Consider the following 22,762-nt stretch of genomic DNA (forward strand, 5'->3'; position numbering starts at 1 on the left):
GAAGTTATGGGTAAAACAAGATTGGATAATTTTTCTCATTTTAGCTACGTGAAAATTGGTAACAAATCTATTCCAACCATAACTTAATCAACTTGTATTGTATATTATCTAATCTTGAGATACCATAGACACGTATACAATGTTTCAACCTATCATGTCAACACATCTATATATATTTCGGAACAACCAGACACTCTATATGTGAATGTTGAAGTTAGCTATACAGGGTTGAGGTTGATTCCAAAATATATATAGTTTGAGTTGTTATCGATACTGAGATACGTATACACTGGGTCGTGGATTGATTCAAGATAATATTTATCGATTTATTTCTGTACATCTAACTGTGGACAACTAGTTGTAGGTTACTAACGAGGACAGCTGACTTAATAAACTTAAAACATCAAAATATATTAAAAGTGTTGTAAATATATTTTGAACATACTTTGATATATATGTATATATTGTTATAGGTTCTTGAATCAACCAGTGGCCAAGTCTTACTTCCCGACGAAGTAAAAATCTGTGAAAGTGAGTTATAGTCCCACTTTTAAAATCTAATATTTTTGGGATGAGAATACATGCAGGTTTTATAAATGATTTACAAAATAGACACAAGTACGTGAAACTACATTCTACGGTTGAATTATCGAAATCGAATATGCCCCTTTTTATTAAGTCTGGTAATCTAAGAATTAAGGAACAGACACCCTAATTGACGCGAATTCTAAAGATAGATCTATTGGGCCTAACAAACCCCATCCAAAGTACCGGATGCTTTAGTACTTCGAAATTTATATCATATCCGAAGGGTGTCCCGGAATGATGGGGATATTCTTATATATGCATCTTGTTAATGTGGGTTACCAGGTGTTCACCATATGAATGATTTTTATCTCTATGTATGAGATGTGTATTGAAATATGAAATCTTGTGGTCTATTGTTACGATTTGATATATATAGGTTAAACCTATAACTCACCAACATTTTTGTTGACGTTTAAAGCATGTTTATTCTCAGGTGAATACTAAGAGCTTCCGCTGTTGCATACTAAAATAAGGACAAGATTTGGAGTCCATGTTTGTATGATATTGTGTAAAAACTGCATTCAAGAAACTGATTTCGATGTAACATATTTGTATTGTAAACCATTATGTAATGGTCGTGTGTAAACAGGATATTTTAGATTATCATTATTTGATAATCTACGTAAAGCTTTTTAAACCTTTATTTATGAAATAAAGGTTATGGTTTGTTTTAAAAATGAATGCAGTCTTTGAAAAACGTCTCATATAGAGGTCAAAACCTCGCAACGAAATCAATTAATATGGAACGTTTTTAATCAATAAGAACGGGACATTTCACTGAGAATACATGCGCTTTTATAAATGTTTGACGCAATAGACACAAGTACCTTAACTGCATTCTATGATAGAATTATCTGGGAACTGGGCTTGATTATTATGACACGGATTAGCCCCTGGTTTCTGTTAGAGCGTATGAGCTCCCTTGCTGGGTGGATGGTTTATTATTTATGACATTTTGACACCGGTTGTCCTATATTTTATAAACATGTGTTCAGCCGTGGGGTGTAAAGACCGGCACAGAGGTTCAATATTTTGAAGGCACATGTATTTAGCCGTGGGGTGAAAGACCGGCACAGATGGTTACTATTATATTGTGAATCCTCACCAGGTGTTCTTCATATGAAAGATATTTTTTGTGCAGTTGGAATGGGACTTCTGCACGTTTTATAATGTTTAAAATCTTGTGGTCTATTAAAATGATGAAAATGAAATGATTACTATAAACTGATGAACTCACCAACCTTTTGGTTGACACTTGAAAGCATGTTTATTCTCAGGTTTGAAAGAAATCTTCCGCTGTGCATTAGCTCATTTTAAGGATATTACTTGGAGTCATTCATGACATATTTTAAAAGAGGTTGCATTCAAGTCGTTAAAGTTCATTAGAGATTATTATTAAGTAAATGACGGATTAGGTCATTTATAGTTGTATATTATGAAATGGTATGCATACCTGTCAAATTTCGATAAAATGAAAGGTTGTCTTTTAAAAACGAATGCAATGTTTGTAAAATGTATCATATAGAGGTCAAGTACCTCGTGATGAAATCAACTATTATGAATCGTTTATAATCGATACGAACTTTGTCCGGATGGATTAGGACGGGTCTCTACAGTTGGTATTAGAGCGGTGGTCTTAGCGAACCAGGTCTTGCATTTCTGTGTCTAACTGATAGTTATTTAGATGCGTTAGTGAGTCTGGACTTCGACCGTGTCTGCATGTCAAAAGTTTTACTTATCAATTCGTGTCAAAAATTACCTGCTTATCATTCTTAGGCTAGACACATCATTCTACAATGATTGCATGAATAGTGTATAGACAAAATTCATATCTTAGCGTATCTGTTACTGTAGACTTTATCTGACACGTTTCCTTAATTCTCTTCGTAATCTACGGGATCTTTTATACTATATATAGGTATTCTATGTAATTAGAATATCATCTAATATCCAAAAATCATTTCATATAGAAAAATCCTTTATTCAATCGTACGAAATGGAACTCAAAACTAGTTCAAGTCCCTCGGATTCCGATATGAAGTCTCACTCCACCTCTGAAAGCAGCGTCACCAGAATGAATCAATCAATCAGTGATCCCCAATTCATCTGATGAGTTCGTAGCCTATTTAATCAATGGAGACAAGAAGAAGGTGATCTTTTCCATCAACCAAATTTCCCTCTTGGCAAAGAACCTGAAGCACTTACCGGTGAATCTATTAGAAACACCATTTTCATACTCATTTCCCGAATACCTCGCCACGAGTAGATTCTATCTAAAATTTTAAACCTTATTCATTCATTTGTTACGACCGACAATCATCCCGGAATAATAATTCAACAAGCCTCGCGCCCGAGTTGTAGCCTTGGAAAATATGGTGCAAAACATACCAGCTTCAGAAACATCACCGACACCAACAGTACCATCAATAACGCCACCAGTACCATCAACAATCTATGCCTCAAAATCTCATTATGTACCTCGAGCATAATCATCAATCTACGAATCGTTCTACATCATTTATCTTCGTTCGACATGACGATTATATAATCTCTAATGTTTTAGAGATTATATAATCTTATTCTAACTTTAAATCAAATGAGTTTAATATCATATTGACTCATTAAATCCATGATTATATCTGAAGAAAATATATATGTATATATATTTTCATAAAGATTGTAATTTAAAATTCTTTTGAACAAACTGTTAATGGTGAAAATATTTTAACGGGTAAGTAATACCCGAGGAATATTTAGATTTCACATTAATAAGTTACATTGTACATTCTTCGAATCTGATTCAACAGTCATTTACTATCTTACTTACAACCACCGATATACGTATCCGTTCACCGCAGAATAATCATTTTCATTCAATTTCATATTTGGATTTTAACGTATCAGAATCCAACAAGTGGCATAATGAAGAAAACATTTGACAAAATAAAATTTGTTAGAAACAGACAAATTAACTATGAGGAATTTTGTTAAGAAACCACGCTAACGCGATCCTAGCTAATTGTTCCTAGCTAACTGTTAATTCCGTATTACATTTTATTTTATCCCAGTTTATTTATCGCAATTTATATTCTCGTAATTTTATTTATCGTCATTTAATTTCTGTTATTTATTTTACGCACTTTAAATATCGGGACACATATACAAGGTTTTGACATATCATATCGACGCATATATATATATATATTATTTGGAATAACCATAGACACTCTATATGCAGTAATGTGGGAGTTAGCTATACAGGGTTGAGGTTGAATCTACAATAATATATATACTTTGAGTTGTGTGTAACACCACGTTTTCCCCGTACATGACTTATAGGTGTAAAGTGTGCGTACGACTAGTTTACGGATGGTTCAAGGCGTACTCGCATGTTGAAGTTAGTACGCGAGAAAAATGAATCAGGGAAAGCAGAGTGTCGCGGCGTGACAAATGGAGCCGCGGCGCGGCGTTTCGAAAGAATCTAGATCAGAAGCTTGATATAAAATGATCCCAGACCTAGTTATAGGTCGCGGCGCGGCATACAGTGCGAACTGGCACCGGATTCTTATAATTTTAAATGAAGTTCAAGGGCAATTTGGTCATTTCATGTTTGAGCCAGATTTGAGGCTTTAACCTCATCCACTCACTCATTTTCCTAATTTCTTTTCCCTTTTCATTTCATTTTCCTCTCAAAAACTCAAACACCCACTTGATTTCAAAGGGATTTTTGGAAAGGAGGAAACGGGATTTGATCTTTGGCGTAGTTGACAAGTTTGTTCTCCTCGTTCTTAGTTACACGGTGATACTAGTGGTAAGCTCTAACTCCGAATTTCATTTTCGTGTTCATCATTCAAATTTGGGGCTTTTGATTGTAGGATTCATAGGTGAAACCCATTTAGTTGTTAATTGGAGATTAACACCAATATTCGGGTTTATTTTTGTTAAAGGTGGGTTTTGGGTTGGTTAATTATTTAACCGTGTTTAAGACTTGAGGATGGTGTATAATCACTAGTATTAGCGATTATTGATGTTTTGGAGACTTTTAGGGTTCTTGTGGTTGACTAATTTTGACTAGAGTCGAAATTAGGGTTTGTTGAGGATTATGACCCGAATGTCGATTCAATGAAGGTTGTAAACTTAAAATGGATTAAGTTGAAGTATAAAACCGATTAAACATGTTTTGGTGTCAAAACTTGTAAATGGTGAGATTTTGACTTTATGGGTCAAAATTAGGGTTTATGGGCGATTTTGAGAATGATAAGTGTTTAACACTTGTGTTCGGGTTTAATTGGCATATTAGGACCATTATCACTTGTGTTAGTGATTATTGGTTAGTTTGGGCGCGGTTTGTCCTTGAAAGTGCATTTGGGTCAAAATTGCACTAAGTGTCGAATTGGGTTGGTTTGTAGATCCAATCTAAGTGTGTTATTGAATTTGTGATAATGGATTAGGTACTTTCCATTGACGAGTTGCGGATTTCTTGGAAGCATTTCTTCAAGGCGACAAGGTGAGTGTTAATATCCTATATGCATATGTATGTATAGGATGGGTGCGGGTCGGGTGAAGTGGTTCTCGGTTATAGAGCTCATTTCACATATAGGTGGATTTGATGGACTTGCATTTAGGTCCAATTGGCACGTTTGTGCATTTTGGTTGACCACCTTTGGCGAGGTACACGTTTTGTGTGTACGTTATCACACGTGTTTGTGATGTGGAGTATATAACCCCAATGGCGAAGGGTTGATATTGTTGTATTGTGGATAACCCCGATGTGGTGGATTCTATAATCCCGTGATCGTGGGTTTTGAATTGTGAAAGTGGATCTCGTGTAGTTCGGATTCACGATGACGCGTGTAGTTCGGTCATCTTATCGGAAGTAAATCTCGTGTAGTTCGGATTCACGGTGACGCGTGTAGTTCGGTCATCTTATTGAAGTAGTGATCTCGTGTAGTTCGGATTACTATGGCTCGTGTAGCTCGGCCATTCTTCATTGTGGCATTTGGTATTCGGTAATGGGTTAAGGGGTTAACCTTATTCGTTTTATATTGTTATATATTAATGTAATGTTGTGTTGTAGCTAACCCTCCGGGTGTAGCTTATTGGTGTTGTTCACATCGTCGTTGGTGAACTTACACTTTGTTGCTATCTTTAGCTTGTTACTTATAGATAGTATGGTATGCTTAGTGTAGTTGCCTTATACATGGATGCTTCGGTATGCGGTATTTGATAATTGTGTGGCGTGTCCATTTTATACATATATATGTATGTAGTATATTATCATTCACTAAGTGTTAGCTTACCCTCTCATTGTTGCTATTTTTATAGGATCGCATGCTTGGGGGCTTGGGTAAGCTTGGGGATTAGAGATCTTGGCTAGGTTGCTAAGAAGATCTTGCTTTTGTATTCGATTAGGATTTGGGTAGCGTAGTCCCAAATCACCATGCTCGGTTTTGGTTGGAAACTAAACTAGTCGGGTCGTGTATGTCCGTTTGGACAATTAATCAATGTATTAAATGTTTTAAGGTTTATTAAACCTTCTATTGCATTAAAGATGTTTATGGAAACGCAATTGGGACCTAAAGTGTTATTTAAAGCGTATTAAAAGGAAAAAAAAATTATGGGCCGGTTTTAATACGGGTTGGGTTGTTACAAGTGGTATTAGAGCAAGGTCTAAGGGATTTAGGTGACTTGAGATAGGTACCTAGACTTAGACTTTTGTGTGTGTGCTTAATTGTTGCGGGACTTGTAGGATTACTGGTCAGAATGAGTTGTAGTTAGTGCCTTGTTTGTAGGTGGACTAACGTTTATATTAGTAATGCGGATATTATTAATATATTATTGTGTTGCGATGATAATTCTCGCGTGTGTTTATATCGCGTAGAATTTTGTTTGTGTTTGTTTATATCATCGAGCGAGATGGTCGTTGTACTAGCAAGTAGATACAGCGTGTGTGCGTAATAAGGACTTGCAAACCTTATTACGGGTGCAATTCGTGTCAAACAAGTGATGTACGACGAGTGTTTAGCAAGATGGACTGGTGTGGAGTGTGAGTTTTATACGTTCGTGATCTAATCGCTTTGCATTCCTTAGAATGGCGAAGAGAAGTAGGATCGAGACGAACAATGCTGAGTTTAACTCTAGAGTTGTGGCCGCCGTTGCGGAGCAAATGAGTGCGTTTCGAGAAGAAATGGATAGGAAGTATTCCGAATTTCGGGGTAGTAGTGAAATGGAGCGTTGTCTTAAGAGCTTCATGAGGACTAAACCCCAGATGTATGATGGGAAACCGGATCCTTTGGTAAGCACAACTTGGATCTCGGATGTCGAAGGGTGTTTTCGTACTATTGAATGCCCTCCTGAGAAGAAGACGAGACTCACTACTAGTTTGTTGCGGGGTAGGGCAAAGGATTGGTTGGATGGTAAGATTGATCTTGTCAGTGGTGAACCGTTTATGGCGTTATCGTGGGACGGGTTTAAGAAGGAATTCTTCGAGGAGTTCCGGACTTCAGCTGATTTGTCGGAAATGCGTAATGAGTTGCGAAATTTGCAACAAGGTTCTATGGACTTGAATACTCTCAAGACGACCTTTATGGCGAACGCACATTTTTTCCCGGAGTATTTGGGGAATGATAATTTGTTGATGCAATATTTCTATCGACCTTGAATGATGACTTGAAGAATAAGATTAGCCGGGGTCATGCGAAATCGTTTGCGGAATTATTCGCCGAGGCTAGAGGTTTCGAGTCGTATATGCGATCAAAGATTGGTGAACCTTCAAGTGAGAGAAGGGTTGTTTCGTATGGTGCTCCGAGTAAGAGGACTAAGGGTCCGAGTGTGAGAACGGGTGGTACGCGAACGGGTATACCGGATTCTAGTGCATCTAGATGTTACAATTATGGCATGAGGAGTCACAAGTCTTGGGAATGTTCGGTACCAAAGGGTGATGGTATGGTGTTTTTCAATTGCCAAGAAAAAGGACATCGTAAGTCAGAATGTCCCAAGTTAGAGAGGACGGGTGCGGCAAGGAGACGTTAAGGTACATTTCGTTTTAATAAATATGCCCTTTGATTATTTATTATGCGCCGTTGAGTTTGAGTTTATTAAATGCATTGTGTTGTGCATGTGGTTGTTATGGGTGACGTTCCTAATGGAAGTACCCTATGGTGACGTTTGATTGTCGGGCGAAGGGCGTGAGACTTGGTGCAACCAAGCATTCCTTAGTATCTGGGAAATGTTTCTACCAAGCCATGGAAATGGGTTTTGGTGTTCGATTGTTAAGCGCGTGTTCGCTATAATGTGGAAGTTGATGAACCATGAGGTTCGTCGGGTGGATTGGAACCCGAAAAAGATCGAGTGTTTGATCTCGATGTATGTTGGTAAAGGAGTCTACATGACGCGACATTAGGTGCCTTTTATACCTACTAGCGTGGTGTTCGACTCCGATTGTGTTGTGGTTACATTGTACTTAGGGTACCGGAATGAAAACCTTAGGTACATGAGTGACTAGGTGGAAATTGACAAACTAGAGCAATTGGATGATTGCGAGGGTGTGGTTTGTGTAATCGTGGTACACTTTTTGTTCGAAGTGTTTAAGGATTGATTGAAATCCTTCGTGTTCTCTAGGCTGGAGCAAGATATGGTGATGGGTCGTGTGAGCCTAATCGTTTGTAAAGTCTACCTTTGGTAGCATTGTATGGTTGTACGAGGTGCGGATATGGAACATAGTTCCAAGTGGGGGAGTTACACTTCCGCACGAGGAAGTTTTAGTGTGAGATTTCGGATGATGCTTTTGGTAGATCTGGAAAATGTTGTCGAGACCTGGTTTTAGTCGATTTGTGGTAGATTACAATTTCGGATAAATTGTACTTATGGTTTGGATTTGAATTATCACCGAGGTGGTAATGTGATAAATCTCGTTGAGAGATAATGGACGTGTTTGGTGAGCAAGGTGAAATCCTTCGGTTAAGGGAGGTGTGTGTTGGATTCTCTTCTAGAGAATTATTATTTTGTGCCTATGTTTGATATAGGTAGTTCTTGCTCGAGTGTGTGAATGGTTAGTGGTATCCGTTATGATTCACTATGGCATAGCAGAGCGCGATGTTACGCTACTTGTCGTTCGAGGCCAAAAGGGCGTTGATTGATGAAGCATGACTTTCGGAGTCCGCTGACTTCATCATGTTATTGGTGATTGATGAAGCATGTCCTTTAGGGTCCGCTGACTTCATCATGGGAGTATGCGATTGGTGGAGCATGACCTTCAGGGTCCGCTGACTTCATCATGAGCGAGGTGTTATATCGGTGAAGCATGACCGTTGACGGGGTCCGCTGACTTCATCTGGTGTTGAGATTGGTGAATCATGATCTTCGGGTCTGCTGACTTCATCATGGTAGTGGATCGCGTGTGGTTTCGGATTCACGATGACGTGTGTGGTTTCGGTCATCTTATTGTGGAAGTGAGTCGCGTGTAGTTCGGATTCACAAATGACTCGTGTGGTTTCGGTCATTATATTGAGGTGTGAGTCTCGTGTAGTTCGGATTCACAAATGACTCGTGTAGTTTGGATTCACTATGGCGCGTGTAGTTCGGCCAATCCCGATTGTTGTTGTGGTGAAGGTAGTGAGTCGCGTGTAGTTCGGATTCACTAAGGCACGTGTGTTTTCGGCCAGCCTTCGGGTTGTTTGATCTATTGGTTGTTTTATACACCAATGGTGGGGTCGTGAGGACTATGTTATATGATTAGTGAGGCGATAGCCGTGCTTCGCTCACATGTTGCTACGGGTGTGACGATAGTCGATTTTGTACACCTTGAGAATTAACGTTACCATAGTCGTTTTGGGCGTTATCGGTCTTAACCGTTTGTTATGATGTTACGGTAGTTGCGTATTGGTCGTATTGCGCACTACAAGGGATGTTTAGTGACTTGGTGTTATCCGTAAGGATTCGTTTGGTTCTGTCTTCATCGTTTAGGGTTGTTGACCTTAGGTTTAGACTGGTTGCTTTTAGCGTTGTACTCGGTAAGGTTCCGCTAAGGGATCGATATCTTGGTACGAGATTGGTTGAATTTCCCGATGTGAGGGATTGAGCAAGTTTTAGTGCTCGGATTGTGGAATTGATAAATCGCGGGTGACGATTTAGTTGTCGAGGGCAATTCATTGGGAAGAATTGCTTAGGAAAGTCGATTGGGACTTATGTTTGAGGACCGTGAAGTGTGGTCCGTTTGGTTAAGTGACGAGGATCACGAGGACGTGATTGAATCTAAGTGGGGGAGAGTTCTAACACCCCGTTTTCCCCGTACATGACTTATAGGTGTAAAGTGTGCGTACGACTAGTTTACGAATAGTTCAAGGCGTACTCGCATGTTGAAGTTAGTACGCGAGAAAAATGAATCAGGGAAAGCAGAGTGTCGCGGCGCAACAAATGGAGCCGCGGCGCGGCGTTTCGAAAGAATCTAGATCAGAAGCTTGATATAAAATGATCCCAGACCTAGTTATAGGTCGCGGCGCGGCATACAGTGCGAACTGGCACCGGATTCTTGTAATTTTAAATGAAGTTCAAGGGCAATTTGGTCATTTCACGTTTGAGCCAGATTTGAGGCTTTAACCTCATCCACTCACTCATTTTCCTAATTTCTTTTCCCTTTTCATTTCATTTTCCTCTCAAAAACTCAAACACCCACTTGATTTCAAAGGGATTTTTGGAAAGGAGGAAACGGGATTTGATCTTCGGTGTAGTTGACAAGTTTGTTCTCCTCGTTCTTAGCTACACGGTGATATTAGTGGTAAGCTCTAACTCCGAATTTTATTTTCGTGTTCATCATTCAAATTTGGGGCTTTTGATTGTAGGATTCATAGGTGAAACCCATTTAGTTGTTAATTGGAGATTAACACCAATATTCGGGTTTATTGTTGTTAAAGGCGGGTTTTGAAATGTCCCGTTCTTATTGACTAAAAACGTTCCATATTAATTGATTTCGTTGCGAGGTTTTGACCTCTATATGAGACATTTTTCAAAGACCGCATTCATTTTTAAAACAAACCATAACCTTTATTTCATAGATAAAGGTTTTAAAAAGCTTTACGTAGATTATCAAATAATGATAATCTAAAATATCCTGTTTACACACGACCATTACATAATGGTTTACAATACAAATATGTTACAACAAAATAAGTTTCTTGAATGCAGTTTTTACACAATATCATACAAGCATGGACTCCAAATCTCGTCCTTATTTAAGTATGCGACAGCGGAAGCTCTTAATAATCACCTAAGAATAAACATGCTTTAAACGTCAACAAAAATGTTGGTGAGTTATAGGTTTAACCTATATATATCAAATCATAATAATAGACCACAAGATTTCATATTTTAATACACATCCCATACATAGAGATAAAAATCATTCATATGGTGAACACCTGGTAACCGACATTAACAAGATGCATATATAAGAATATCCCCATCATTCCGGGACACCCTTCGGATATGATATAAATTTCGAAGTACTAAAGCATCCAGTACTTTGGATGGGGTTTGTTAGGCCCAATAGATCTATCTTTAGGATTCGCGTCAATTAGGGTGTCGGTTCCCTAATTCTTAGATTACCAGACTTAATAAAAAGGGGCATATTCGATTTCGATAATTCAACCATAGAATGTAGTTTCACGTACTTGTTTCTATTTTGTAAATCATTTATAAAACCTGCATGTATTCTCATCCCAAAAATATTAGATTTTAAAAGTGGGACTATAACTCACTTTCACAGATTTTTACTTCGTCGGGAAGTAAGACTTGGCCACTGGTTGATTCACGAACCTATAACAATATATACATATATATCAAAGTATGTTCAAAATATATTTACAACACTTTTAATATATTTTGATGTTTTAAGTTTATTAAGTCAGCTGTCCTTGTTAGTAACCTACAACTAGTTGTCCACAGTTAGATGTACAGAAATAAATCGATAAATATTATCTTGAATCAATCCACGACCCAGTGTATACGTATCTCAGTATTGATCACAACTCAAACTATATATATTTTGGAATCAACCTCAACCCTGTATAGCTAACTCCAACATTCACATATAGAGTGTCTATGGTTGTTCCGAAATATATATAGATGTGTCGACATGATAGGTCGAAACATTGTATACGTGTCTATGGTATCTCAAGATTACATAATATACAATACAAGTTGATTAAGTTATGGTTGGAATAGATTTGTTACCAATTTTCACGTAGCTAAAATGAGAAAAATTATCCAATCTTATTTTACCCATAACTTCTTCATTTTAAATCCGTTTTGAGTGAATCAAATTGCTATGGTTTCATATTGAACTCTATTTTATGAATCTAAATAGAAAAAGTATAGGTTTATAGTCGGAAAAATAAGTTACAAGTCGTTTTTGTAAAGGTAGTCATTTCAGTCGAAAGAACGACGTCTAGATGACCATTTTAGAAAACATACTTCCACTTTGAGTTTAACCATAATTTTTGGATATAGTTTCATGTTCATAATAAAAATCATTTTCTCAGAATAACAACTTTTAAATCAAAGTTTATCATAGTTTTTAATTAACTAACCCAAAACAGCCCGCGGTGTTACTACGACGGCGTAAATCCGGTTTTACGGTATTTTTCGTGTTTCCAGGTTTTAAATCATTAAGTTAGCATATCATATAGATATAGAACATATGTTTAGTTGATTTTAAAAGTCAAGTTAGAGGGATTAACTTTTGTTTGCGAACAAGTTTAGAATTAACTAAACTATGTTCTAGTGATTACAAGTTTAAACCTTCGAATAAGATAGCTTTATATGTATGAATCGAATGATGTTATGAACATCATTACTACCTTAAGTTCCTTGGATAAACCTACTGGAAAAGAGAAAAATGGATCTAGCTTCAATTGATCCTTGGATGGCTCGAAGTTCTTGAAGCAGAATCATGACACGAAAACAAGTTCAAGTAAGATCATCACTTGAAATAAGATTGTTATAGTTATAGAAATTGAACCAAAGTTTGAATATGATTATTACCTTGTATTAGAATGATAACCTAATGTAAGAAACAAAGATTTCTTGAGGTTGGATGATCACCTTACAAGATTGGAAGTGAGCTAGCAAACTTGAAAGTATTCTTGATTTTATGAAACTAGAACTTTTGGAATTTATGAAGAACACTTAGAACTTGAAGATAGAACTTGAGAGAGATCAATTAGATGAAGAAAATTAAAGAATGAAAGTGTTTGTAGGTGTTTTTGGTCGTTGGTGTATGGATTAGATATAAAGGATATGTAATTTTGTTTTCATGTAAATAAGTCATGAATGATTACTCATATTTTTGTAATTTTATGAGATATTTCATGCTAGTTGCCAAATGATGGTTCCCACATGTGTTAGGTGACTCACATGGGCTGCTAAGAGCTGATCATTGGAGTGTATATACCAATAGTACATACATCTAAAAGCTGTGTATTGTACGAGTACGAATACGGGTGCCCTACGAGTAGAATTGTTGATGAAACTGAACGAGGATGTAATTGTAAGCATTTTTGTTAAGTAGAAGTATTTTGATAAGTGTCTTGAAGTCTTTCAAAAGTGTATGAATACATATTAAAACACTACATGTATATACATTTTAACTGAGTCGTTAAGTCATCGTTAGTCGTTACATGTAAATGTTGTTTTGAAACCTTTAGGTTAACGATCTTGTTGAATGTTGTTAACCCATTGTTTATTATAACAAATGAGATATTAAATTGTTATATTATCATGATATTATGATATATAATATATCTCAGTATGATGTATATACAGTTAAATGTCGTTACAACGATAATCGTTACATATATGTCTCGTTTCGAAATCATTAAGTTAGTAGTCTTATTTTTACATATGTATTTCATTGTTAATACACTTAATAATATATTTACTTATCATTTAACATAATTAACCAAGTGTATCAATATCTTAATATGATTCATATGTACCTAGTAAGACGTTGTTATAACGATAATCGTTATATATATCGTTTTCGAGTTTCTTAAATTAATAGTCTCATTTTTATGTATATAACTCATTGTTACAATACCTAATGAGATACATACTTATAATAAAAACATGTTAACTATATATATAACCATATATATGTCATCGTATAGTTTTTACAAGTTTTAACGTTCGTGAATCACCGGTCAACTTGGGTGGTCAATTGTCTATATGAAACATATTTCAATTAATCAAGTCTTAACAAGTTTGATTGCTTAACATGTTGGAAACATTTAATCATGTAAATATCAATCTCAATTAATATATATAAACATGGAAAAGTTCGGGTCACTACAGTACCTACCCGTTAAATAAATTTCGTCCCGAAATTTTAAGCTGTTGAAGGTGTTGACGAATCTTCTGGAAATAGATGCGGGTATTTCTTCTTCATCTGATCTTCACGCTCCCAGGTGAACTCGGGTCCTCTACGAGCATTCCATCGAACCTTAACAATTGGTATCTTGTTTTGCTTAAGTCTTTTAACCTCACGATCCATTATTTCGACGGGTTCTTCGATGAATTGAAGTTTTTTGTTGATTTGGATTTCATCTAACGGAATAGTGAGATCTTCTTTAGCAAAACATTTCTTCAAATTCGAGACGTGGAAAGTGTTATGTACAGCCGCGAGTTGTTGAGGTAACTCAAGTCGGTAAGCTACTGGTCCGACACGATCAATAATCTTGAATGGTCCAATATACCTTGGATTTAATTTCCCTCGTTTACCAAATCGAACAACGCCTTTCCAAGGTGCAACTTTAAGCATGACCATCTCTCCAATTTCAAATTCTATATCTTTTCTTTTAATGTCAGCGTAGCTCTTTTGTCGACTTTGGGCGGTTTTCAACCGTTGTTGAATTTGGATGATCTTCTCGGTAGTTTCTTGTATAATCTCCGGACCCGTAATCTGTCTATCCCCCACTTCACTCCAACAAATCGGAGACCTGCACTTTCTACCATAAAGTGCTTCAAACGGCGCCATCTCAATGCTTGAATGGTAGCTGTTGTTGTAGGAAAATTCTGCTAACGGTAGATGTCGATCCCAACTGTTTCCGAAATCAATAACACATGCTCGTAGCATGTCTTCAAGCGTTTGTATCATCCTTTTGCTCTGCACATCAGTTTGTGGATGATAGGCAGTACTCATGTCTAGACGAGTTCCTAATGCTTGCTGTAATGTCTGCCAGAATCTTGAAATAAATCTGCCATCCCTATCAGAGATAATAGAGATTGGTATTCCATGTCTGGAGATGACTTCCTTCAAATACAGTCGTGCTAACTTCTCCATCTTGTCATATTCTCTTATTGGCAGGAAGTGTGCTGATTTGGTGAGACGATCAACTATTACCCAAATAGTATCAAAACCACTTGCAGTCCTTGGCAATTTAGTGATGAAATCCATGGTAATGTTTTCCCATTTCCATTCCGGGATTTCGGGTTGTTGAAGTAGACCTGATGGTTTCTGATGCTCAGCTTTGACCTTAGAACACGTCAAACATTCTCCTACGTATTTAGCAACATCGGCTTTCATACCCGGCCACCAAAAATGTTTCTTGAGATCCTTGTACATCTTCCCCGTTCCAGGATGTATTGAGTATCTGGTTTTATGAGCTTCTCTAAGTACCATTTCTCTCATATCTCCAAATTTCGGTACCCAAATCCTTTCAGCCCTATACCGGGTTCCGTCTTCCCAAATATTAAGATGCTTCTCTGATCCTTTGGGTATTTCATCCTTTAAATTTCCCTCTTTTAAAACTCCTTGTTGCGCCTCCTTTATTTGAGTAGTAAGGTTATTATGAATCAGTATATTCATAGATTTTACTCGAATGGGTTCTCTGTCCTTCCTGCTCAAGGCATCGGCTACCACATTTGCCTTCCCCGGGTGGTAACGAATCTCAAAGTCGTAATCATTCAATAATTCAATCCACCTACGCTGCCTCATATTCAGTTGTTTCTGATTAAATATGTGTTGAAGACTTTTGTGGTCGGTATATATAATACTTTTGACCCCATATAAGTAGTGCCTCCAAGTCTTTAATGCAAAAACAACCGCGCCTAATTCCAAATCATGCGTCGTATAATTTTGTTCGTGAATCTTCAATTGTCTAGACGCATAAGCAATCACCTTCGTTCGTTGCATTAATACACAACCGAGACCTTGCTTTGATGCATCACAATAAATCACAAAATCATCATTCCCTTCAGGCAATGACAATATAGGTGCCGTAGTTAGCTTTTTCTTCAATAACTGAAACGCTTTCTCTTGTTCATCATTCCATTCAAATTTCTTCCCTTTATGCGTTAATGCAGTCAAGGGTTTTGCTATTCTGGAAAAGTCTTGGATGAACCTTCTGTAGTAACCAGCTAGTCCTAAAAATTGGCGTATGTGTTTCGGAGTTTTCGGGGTTTCCCACTTTTCAACAGTTTCTATCTTTGCCGGATCCACCTTAATACCTTCTTTGTTCACTATGTGACCGAGGAATTGAACTTCTTCCAACCAAAATGCACACTTTGAAAACTTAGCGTACAATTCTTCCTTCCTCAATACTTCTAACACCTTTCTCAAATGTTCACCGTGTTCTTGGTCATTCTTTGAGTAAATAAGTATGTCATCAATGAAAACAATGACAAACTTGTCAAGGTATGGTCCACACACTCGGTTCATAAGGTCCATGAACACAGCTGGTGCATTAGTTAAACCAAAAGGCATGACCAGAAACTCGTAATGACCGTAACGTGTTCTGAAAGCAGTCTTTGGAATATCATCTTCTTTCACCCGCATTTGATGATACCCGGAACGTAAGTCAATCTTTGAATAAACAGACGAGCCTTGTAGTTGATCAAATAAGTCGTCGATTCTCGGTAGTGGGTAGCGGTTCTTGATGGTAAGTTTGTTCAACTCTCGGTAGTCGATACACAACCTGAATGTACCATCTTTCTTCTTGACAAACAAAACAGGAGCTCCCCACGGTGATGTTCTTGGTCGAATGAAACCACGCTCTAAAAGTTCTTGTAATTGGCTTTGCAGTTCTTTCATCTCGCTGGGTGCGAGTCTGTAAGGAGCACGAGCTATTGGTGCAGCTCCTGGTACAAGATCTATTTGAAATTCAACGGATCGATGTGGGGGTAATCCCGGTAATTCTTTCGGAAATACATCGGGAAATTCTTTTGCAATGGGAACATCATTGATGCTCTTTTCTTCAGTTTGTACTTTCTCGACGTGTACTAGAACAGCATAGCAACCTTTTCTTATTAGTTTTTGTGCCTTCAAATTACTAATAAGATGTAGCTTCGTGTTGCCCTTTTCTCCGTACACCATTAAGGGTTTTCCTTTTTCTCGTATAATGCGAATTGTATTTTTGTAACAAACGATCTCTGCTTTCACTTCTTTCAACCAGTCCATACCGATTATCACATCAAAACTCCCTAACTCTACTAGTATCAAATCAATCTTAAATGTTTCGCTAACCAGTTTAATTTCTCGATTCCGACATATATTATCTGCTGAAATTAATTTACCATTTGCTAATTCGAGTAAAAATTTACTATCCAAAGGCTTCAATGGACAACTTAATTTAGCACAAAAATCTCTACTCATATAGCTTCTATCCGCACCCGAATCAAATAAAACGTAAGCAGATTTATTGTCAATAAGAAACGTACCCGTAACAAGCTCCGGGTCTTCCTGTGCCTCTGCCGCATTAATATTGAAAACTCTTCCGCGGCCTTGTCCATTCGTTTTCTCCTGGTTCGGGCAATTTCTAATAATGTGGCCCGGTTTTCCACATTTATAACAAACTACATTGGCATAACTTGCTTCGACACTACTTGCTCCGCCATTACTCGTTCCGACACCATTTGTTCCTTTCGTTCTATTAACCCCTGGTCCGTAGACCTCACATTTCACCGCGCTATGACCATTTCTTTTACACTTGTTGCAAAATTTGGTGCAGAACCCCGAGTGATACTTTTCACACCTTTGGCATAGCTGCTTCTGATTGTTGTTGTTGTTGCGGTTATTATTGTTGTTGGGATGATTGTTGTAGTTGCTGTTGTTGTAGTTGCTGTTGTTGTTGTTGTTGTTGTTGTTGGGCCGTTTGTTGTAGTTGCGATTGATGTTGCGATTGTTGGGATAATTGTTGCGATTATTGTTGTAATTGCTGTTGTTGTTGTATTGGTGATTCTTATCACCGTTTTCCTCCCACTTTCTTTTGACTTGCTTCACATTGGCCTCTTCAGCAGTCTGTTCTTTAATTCTTTCTTCAATATGGTTCACTAGTTTGTGAGCCATTCTACATGCCTGTTGTATGGAGGCAGGCTCGTGTGAACTTATATCTTCTTGGATTCTTTCCGGTAATCCTTTCACAAACGCGTCGATCTTCTCTTCCTCATCTTCAAATGCTCCCGGACACAATAGGCACAATTCTGTGAATCGTCTTTCGTACGTGGTAATATCAAATCCTTGGGTTCGTAACCCTCTAAGTTCTGTCTTGAGCTTATTGACCTCGGTTCTGGGACGATACTTCTCGTTCATCAAGTCCTTGAATGCTGACCACGGTAGCGCGTACGCATCGTCTTGTCCCACTTGCTCTAGATAGGTATTCCACCATGTTAACGCAGAACCTGTGAAGGTATGCGTAGCGTACTTTACTTTGTCCTCTTCAGTACACTTACTTATGGCAAACACCGATTCGACCTTCTCGGTCCACCGTTTCAATCCGATCGGTCCTTCGGTTCCATCAAATTCTAAAGGTTTGCAGGCAGTGAATTCTTTGTAGGTGCATCCTACACGATTTCCTGTACTGCTAGATCCAAGGTTATTGTTGGTATGTAGCGCAGCCTGTACTGCGGCTATGTTTGAAGCTAGAAAAGTACGGAATTCCTCTTCATTCATATTCACGGTGTGTCGAGTAGTCGGTGCCATTTCCTTCAAAATAGTCAAATGGAACAAGTTAATCATACAGAATATTAAAAGTAGTTAATAGTATTTCGTAGCATAATATGAACTCATTTATAAAAGCTTTTTCTTCATATTAGCGTTTTATAAGTTTAAATTCGGGTAGTACCTACCCGTTAAGTTCATACTTAGTAGCTAATATACAATTCAACTACTACAATTCTATATGAAAAACTGATTATAATAATATTTCGCGTTCAAACTTTTACACAATATTTTACAAACTTACAATACCGCTTATTTTACATATAGCATGAAATATAGCACACAATAAATTTGATACAAGATGGTTGTGAAGATAATTCTAGCTAGTACACAAGTCGTTCAGCAAAGGCAATAAAGACACGTAATTCATACGTCCAGAAACAAGTCATGCATTCTGGTTTTACTAGGATTACTTCCCATCCTTGGTCTTGTGGAACATAACCGTTATGGCCGTTGATAAGACAGCGTGTTGTAACTTCATCAAATGGACGAGGGTTACGTAATGTCCAACAGTCCCCTAACAATCTAAAAACCTCATTTCTTACCCCAATTACCGACTCCATCACTTGTGGAAACGTTTTGTTTAATAGTTGTAGCCCGATGTTCTTGTTCTCACTTTGGTGAAAAGCGAACATTACTAATCCGTAATCATAACATGCTTCTTTATGTTGCATGTTAGCCGCTTTTTCTAAATCACGAAGTCCAATATTCGGATATATTGAGTCAAAATAATTTCTTAACCCATTGCGTAAAATAGCATTTGGGTTCCCCGCAATATATGTGTCAAAGTAAATACATCGTAACTTATGGATTTCCCAATGTGATATCCCCCATCTTTCGAACGAAAGCCTTTTATAAACCAAGGCATTCTTGGAACATTCTTCGAATGTCTTACAAACTGATCTCGCCTTAAATAGTTGTGCCGAAGAATTCTAACCGACTCTAGACAAGATTTCATCAATCATGTCTCCGGGTAGGTCTCTTAAAATATTGGGTTGTCTATCCATTTTGTGTTTTTATACTGTAAAATAGACAAGAGTTAGATTCATAAAAAAATACTTATTAATACAAGCAATTTTTACATATATCATAAAGCATAAGCACACTATATTACATATATTACACCACACGAATACAACTATCTTATTCTGACTTGCTTGTTTCTTCTTCTTCGGTTTTGGTTCGTTTTGCCAAGTTTCTAGGGATATATGATGTTCCCCTAATACGAGCCGTCATTTTCCACATTGGTTTAGAAAAACCTGGTGGTTTAGAGGTTCCCGGGTCATTGTTACAACTTAAGGACTTCGGGGGTTGACGATACATATAAAGTTTATTGGGGTTGGAATTAGATTTCTCTATTTTTATGCCCTTTCCCTTATTATTTTCTTTTGCCTTTTTAAATTCAGTTGGGGTAATTTCTATAACATCATCGGAATTCTCGTCGGAATCCGATTCATCGGAGAATTGGTAATCCTCCCAATATTTTGCTTCCTTGGCGGAAAAACCATTGACCATAATTAACCTTGGTCGGTTGGTTGAGGATTTTCTTTTACTTAACCGTTTTATTATTTCCCCCACCGGTTCTATTTCTTCATCCGGTTCCGATTCTTCTTCCGGTTCCGATTCTTCTTCCGGTTCCGACTCTTCTTCCGGTTCCTCTTCGGGAACTTGTGAATCAGTCCACAAATCATTCCAATTTACATTTGACTCTTCATTATTATTAGGTGAGTCAATGGGACTTGTTCTAGAGGTAGACATCTATCACATAATATCAAACGCGTTAAGAGATTAATATATCACATAATATTCACATGTTAAAAATATATAGTTTCCAACAAAATTTGTTAAGCAATCATTTTTCAAGTAAACACGGTCGAAGTCCAGACTCACTAATGCATCCTAACAAACTCGATAAGACACACTAATGCAAAATTCTGGTTCTCTAAGACCAACGCTCGGATACCAACTGAAATGTCCCGTTCTTATTGACTAAAAACGTTCCATATTAATTGATTTCGTTGCGAGGTTTTGACCTCTATATGAGACATTTTTCAAAGACTGCATTCATTTTTAAAACAAACCATAACCTTTATTTCATAGATAAAGGTTTTAAAAAGCTTTACGTAGATTATCAAATAATGATAATCTAAAATATCCTGTTTACACACGACCATTACATAATGGTTTACAATACAAATATGTTACAACAAAATTAGTTTCTTGAATGCAGTTTTTACACAATATCATACAAGCATGGACTCCAAATCTCGTCCTTATTTAAGTATGCAACAGCGGAAGCTCTTAATAATCACCTGAGAATAAACATGCTTTAAACGTCAACAAAAATGTTGGTGAGTTATAGGTTTAACCTATATATATCAAATCATAATAATAGACCACAAGATTTCATATTTCAATACACATCCCATACATAGAGATAAAAATCATTCATATGGTGAACACCTGGTAACCGACATTAACAAGATGCATATATAAGAATATCCCCATCATTGCGGGACACCCTTCGGATATGATATAAATTTCGAAGTACTAAAGCATCCAGTACTTTGGATGGGGTTTGTTAGGCCCAATAGATCTATCTTTAGGATTCGCGTCAATTAGGGTGTCTGTTCCCTAATTCATAGATTACCAGACTTAATAAAAAGGGGCATATTCGATTTCGATAATTCAACCATAGAATGTAGTTTCACGTACTTGTGTCTATTTTGTAAATCATTTATAAAACCTGCATGTATTCTCATCCCAAAAATATTAGATTTTAAAAGTGGGACTATAACTCACTTTCACAGATTTTTACTTCATCGGGAAGTAAGACTTGGCCACTGGTTGATTCACAAACCTATAACAATATATACACATATATCAAAGTATCTTCAAAATATATTTACAACACTTTTAATATATTTTGATGTTTTAAGTTTATTAAGTCAGCTGTCCTCGTTAGTAACCTACAACTAGTTGTCCACAGTTAGATGTACAGAAATAAATCGATAAATATTATCTTGAATCAATCCACGACCCAGTGTATACGTATCTCAGTATTGATCACAACTCAAACTATATATATTTTGGAATCAACCTCAACCCTGTATAGCTAACTCCAACATTCACATATAGAGTGTCTATGGTTGTTCCGAAATATATTAAGATGTGTCGACATGATAGGTCAAAACATTGTATACGTGTCTATGGTATCTCAAGATTAGATAATATACAATACAAGTTGATTAAGTTATGGTTGGAATAGATTTGTTACCAATTTTCACGTAGCTAAAATGAGAAAAATTATCCAATCTTATTTTACCCATAACTTCTTCATTTTAAATCCGTTTTGAGTGAATCAAATTGCTATGGTTTCATATTGAACTCTATTTTATGAATCTAAATAGAAAAAGTATAGGTTTATAGTCGGAAAAATAAGTTACAAGTCGTTTTTGTAAAGGTAGTCATTTCAGTCGAAAGAACGACGTCTAGATGACCATTTTAGAAAACATACTTCCACTTTGAGTTTAACCATAATTTTTGGATATAGTTTCATGTTCATAATAAAAATCATTTTCTCAGAATAACAACTTTTAAATCAAAGTTTATCATAGTTTTTAATTAACTAACCCAAAACAGCCCGCGGTGTTACTACGACGGCGTAAATCCGGTTTTACGGTATTTTTCGTGTTTTCAGGTTTTAAATCATTAAGTTAGCATATCATATAGATATAGAACATGTGTTTAGTTGATTTTAAAAGTCAAGTTAGAAGGATTAACTTTTGTTTGCGAACAAGTTTAGAATTAACTAAACTATGTTCTAGTGATTACAAGTTTAAACCTTCGAATAAGATAGCTTTATATGTATGAATCGAATGATGTTATGAACATCATTACTACCTTAAGTTCCTTGGATAAACCTACTGGAAAAGAGAAAAATGGATCTAGCTTCAATTGATCCTTGGATGGCTCGAAGTTCTTGAAGCAGAATCATGACACGAAAACAAGTTCAAGTAAGATCATCACTTGAAATAAGATTGTTATAGTTATAGAAATTGAACCAAAGTTTGAATATGATTATTACCTTGTATTAGAATGATAACCTAATGTAAGAAACAAAGATTTCTTGAGGTTGGATGATCACCTTACAAGATTGGAAGTGAGCTAGCAAACTTGAAAGTA

This window comes from Rutidosis leptorrhynchoides, chromosome 3 (assembly GCF_046630445.1).
Source record: "Rutidosis leptorrhynchoides isolate AG116_Rl617_1_P2 chromosome 3, CSIRO_AGI_Rlap_v1, whole genome shotgun sequence".
Taxonomy (NCBI): Eukaryota; Viridiplantae; Streptophyta; class Magnoliopsida; order Asterales; family Asteraceae; genus Rutidosis; species Rutidosis leptorrhynchoides.